Here is a 4,910-nt window from a genome sequence, read left to right on the forward strand (position 1 = left end):
ACAAGTTTCTGTTCGTCTTGTTGGTCACGGTAACCCCGCCTCGAGCCCCTAAGCGGTTCTTACTTCTAGACCAGCAATGTTTTGGTGCAACTTACGAACCACTTTTCCTGGTTCAGAGCTGGTGCTTTTGGTGTCAAAAGACAAAGAACTGATTTGAAACTAGGCTCTGGCTCTGAACCAGCACTCGAACTGCCTTGGTGGAAAAGGGGTATTAGAGACCTGGATCTTTCTATAGAGGGTCTATGGTACTACTCATGATGAACAAGGCGGCAACACACAGAATTCCTCAACCTTGCCCTAAACACTCAAAGACATTCCACACATAAATCTGACAGGCTCAGCACTGAGCCAGAGAGAGCCTGAGTTGAGACCAAAAAAACAACAGCAGTTGAATGGCTTAAAGTGCTTTCAAACGAAAAATTATTAGCAAGAGTAAGAGAACAGTCTTTATCAGCAATTGACCTGCTGGAACAAACGTTTATCTGTAAATATGCCAGAACCTAAGCACCACTTGAACTATGAACAACTCAAGAGGCTCTGATATGCTGACAGGCCTGTCATTAAAACGGATCAGATAATCACTGAAAAATACAGAGAAGCAGAAATCAAATCACCATATCATGACAGCCTTAGCAGGCTTGCCAATCCCAGCAACGTTACATGTGATGCACAGTGCACAAGACCTTTTTTCTCTTAACAGCAAGGGCAGCTGGACACGATGCCAGGAATATAAATTATATGCAGAGCAAGAAGAGCTCTTTATATTCTATCTTACCCCTTCTTTTCTTTTAACTGTTTTATTAAAATAGGATCTGTAAAGTCATAGTAGCTTTTTCAGTCTTTGTCATGCAAAACATTAACAGCAGCTGAGGGAATCCAATTCAAGCAGACCCAATTTACTAGTGGCACTACATTTATTGCTTCAACTACAATTTCATATGAGAAAGTGCTTTGAGACTTCTGCAATACTAACTGTAATCTTTGAAAATTAGATTAGGGTCAGAGAAGCAGGTTCAGGCCACAAATAAGCAGTACAAGTAGTTATAAGCCAATAAATTCTCAAACGCACAGGCCTTAGTCATTCTTCATACCAAAACGAGCCATAGCGTATAATCCTGTCCATTTCAGCATGTAGATTGAATCAAAAACAGGGAAGAGATGCTATTGATCCATCCAACTGACCACCATCTTGAAATCTACATTTCACACATCAAACAGTGGAGCTTTTAGTTGCCATGGTGAAGGCATTACTGATCCCCACTGGCACCGAAACGCATTATGGCAGCTTCTTTGCAGACGCACATCCAGTGAGCAAACCAAACCCACAGTAACAGTAGTTCATGCCACGCCACCTCCATCCTAGTCATTACAAACTGCCTGTTGGGACTCCACAAACACACAATTATCCTGCGTTATTTCAGCCAAGGGCTTGGAGGGGTCTCTAGCAACGGTCTGTCTGTACGCAGTCGAACCACACAACTGAGGTAAAACAGTCCAGTAGTGATTATCTGTTACTGCTATAAAAAGACCAATGCAGAGCACTAACAAGAGCATGTTATTAAGACAAAGAAATCTAGCATCTGCTGTATTCTGGTTTATGCTGTTTGTTTATTAGTATAAAGATAGTGAGAGATATTCAACAAGGATTTAGGCAAGACTAACATAGCACAAATGTTGCATGATAAAAAAAAAGAAAGTGTAATTTCCATCATTTTCTGTGCATCTCAAACCCCAAAAACAGGCCTGCAAGTCTGTCGATTCAATAGATTATTTAGTTTAAGACAGATGGCAAAAGGAAACATCCCTCTTTCTGAAATTGTGCAAGCTGGTAAAGACAGACGGCCAAAAAAGCTTGGACTAGTAATCACTTCTCACATTCCCTTGATGGAATTGCAGGATCACAAAACATTTCCACTAAGGGAATGTTGAGTAGCAGCACATCTGAATGGCACAGAGTTCAAAAGATGACCAGACGTGAGCTGAATATCATTAACACAATGAAGCAGTACATTATTAAAACAATTTTGTATTATTTTTAAAGAAATTAATACTTTTATTCAGCAAGGATGCATTAAATAGATCAAAAGTGACAGTCAACACATTTATAATGTCAAAAAAGATTTGTACTTCAAATAAATGCTGTTATTTTGAACTTATTATTCATCAAAGAATCTTAAAAAACATTAATAAGAAGAAACGTTTCTTGAGAACCAAATCAGCATATTGTGATTTTTGAAGGATCATTTGACACTGAGGACTGGAGTGATGATGCTGAAAATTCAGCTTTGACATCACATGAATAAATTACTTTTTAATAACCTATATATTCAAATATAAAGTAGTTATATAAAAATTTTGTAATATACAGGGGATAAAATTGTGCGATTAAAATCATAATCGTGATTACAATATTGACCAAAATAATCACGGATATGTAACACGATTAGGAGTGGGTGATATGACCAAACGAGTAATTATAATGACTCGCATACGAGTCATTTCCCCCCGAATAGCGATTTATATCGGGTATATTTAGATGGAAAAAGGTTGCTATGCTATCAAAATTTTAGATACCAGTGAAATTTCACAATTCTTGATACCAATTTCGGTAGCACTGCAGACACTAATACTAGACTAATGCAAGTAAAAAAAGTTATATTTCAAAAAAAAAAGTCTGATTGTTGAAGGAAACAAACAGTAATACAGTAAAATCAAAGAAGAAAATTACAAACAAATATAACAGAAAAAAAGATAAGTTTAAGTTTTTCCTGTTAGTCTATCTAACATTATAGTATTCAGTTAAAAGCCTACTAGAGAAATAGAGTAATAAAAATAAACAACAAATAAAACACTGCAGTCTTTAGTACTGTATGAATGAAATAGCTACTCTGATTCTTATTAAAGTTAGGCTACTAATGGTTTAATAGCTAAATCGAAACTAAAATTTGATTAATCGCACAGAGATATTTATACTGTATGTTTGATCAAATTAATGCAGTCTTGTTTTTGAAAGAAGACTCTTATTCTCACCATTAAAATGTCTTACCAAACACAAACTTTTTAACAGTAATTGTATATATTATGCTGTTCAGTGAACTTAATCCAAGCTATAACATGATTGCAAGTTGCAACCATGTATGACACCTGTCAAACAACTAGAGGGAGTGTACAGCAAACTTGGCACAATAGCTTAAACCATAACGATTAGAGTACATCCAAAGTACACAAGGTACCACATTTATTCAAAGCATTCACACCTTGATAAGAAACATGCATCCACCTGCCTCTTTAGCATGTCTGCTTGCAAGATATTGTTAGTTATGCAGTCTTTAAATTAGTGCATTTATTGTTGCATACAGCGTTGGACTATAGAGATATAGTATTCCAAATATACTGCATCTTTATCTGCAGCCATAATCACATTTACATTCACAACACAACATTACAGTCAATCACAGTGTCCCAAAGAAATGAGCAGTATCGGGTCTGCATGCAAAGAATCAGCTGACCTACATTTGAAACCAGCTCGGCACAGGTACTGGTCCAAATCTTTAGCTCACCACTAATGACGGCATGTTTTATAGCTTAATAAATGTCAAACATCTCGGTTATTTTTCATAACCTTGAAGTAAACGCACAAATATGTTGTCTAGGTTAAGCATCACGTTATGTTTTAAGACAACCAATGTGTTTGACAATTAGAAACTCGTTTGAATACTAAACATGTCTGTTTAGTAGTTACGATCATGTCTAACCCCAAACATGCTGTCTAGGTAGGAAGTTCACTAGGTTTTGAAACACAGCCCTCATCACCTTTATTCTCAACCGGTATGCAAAAAAACCCCGACAATGTGAATGATGTAACTTTTATGTATTTATCCAAACCAAAGTGGATACGGCAAGGTCAACCTTGAACTTAACGTTTATAGATGATAAAATAGAGATTTGTGTTGACACGGGCGTTAGCCAACTGTTGCTAGCTAACATGACATTGATGAAACGACGTGTTGATTCGCCGACAACACAACGTTACACCTATAACGAGCCGCTAAAACTACAGACCTAGGTGGGTCATTTCATGTATTTAGAGCAATAAATACGGTTACACAATACACACTGCTAGAGCTGTCGATATATTCACGACTAATTAAGAAAAAACAGAAGCTGAAGTATTCCTCCAACGGCCGCGTCCGCCATTTTGAGACACCGAGAAAAGGAGGCGCAAAAATTACATCAACAGCTCTTCTACCGGCGATTTTTTATCTAACATGACCACAAAGGGAGACACAAATTAGACGTTCTTACCCTACAGAGTTAGCGCAGAATGTTACTCCTCAGAAGACGGTCGTAAGGGACGAAATGCGTGTTATTTTCGTGTTGAAAAGGGGGGCTGAAGTCTCGGGGTCTGCCTCCTTGCAGCGCCGCATTCGACTCTACACAGCACGGGAGCGCGCATGGGCTGACTTCAGCAGGCGGAGGCGCGCACGCCCTTCAATCTCACGCCCTCCTTTCAAAAACTGTGGGCGTTCCTTGAATAAATATTCTGCTCATCGCCTAGTATTGCAGATAACTACAGAAATGGACCATGAAAAATGATTTCTTACATGACCCACATCAATGAACTTTAATCTGGGTACAATCAGACCGCGTGTCCTGTTTGTGAGAGTCACTTGTGTCAGGTGCACAAACCAGTTAACATTATGATTCAGGCTTTGATTGTAACTTCCCAGCCACATGATGCAAATGATTTATATTGATACATCTATTAGTTGTTGCAACTTAAATAAAGTTTATATATAAATAAAAACTTGAGTTCCTCTAAAATAAAATGAAGACAATACTGAAAACAAAGTGTAAAATGTCCTGTGTTTAGACAGTATACACATTATTTCAATTAATATAATCACATG

General features: G+C 37.6%; 1 protein-coding gene across 1 annotated transcript in view; it reads right to left on the minus strand.

Moving 5' to 3' along the window:
- Positions 1–4,511, minus strand: part of pafah1b1a (platelet-activating factor acetylhydrolase 1b, regulatory subunit 1a) — a 50,584-nt gene extending 46,073 nt beyond the window's left edge. Inside the window, exon 1 of the mRNA XM_079885219.1 lies at positions 4,306–4,511. The gene's annotated coding sequence lies outside the window, so the exon portion shown is untranslated. The remainder of the gene's footprint in view (positions 1–4,305) is intronic.
- Between the last annotated feature and the right edge of the window lie 399 nt (positions 4,512–4,910).

This window comes from Squalius cephalus (assembly GCF_949319135.1).
Source record: "Squalius cephalus genome assembly, chromosome: 11".
Lineage (NCBI taxonomy): Eukaryota > Metazoa > Chordata > Actinopteri > Cypriniformes > Leuciscidae > Squalius > Squalius cephalus.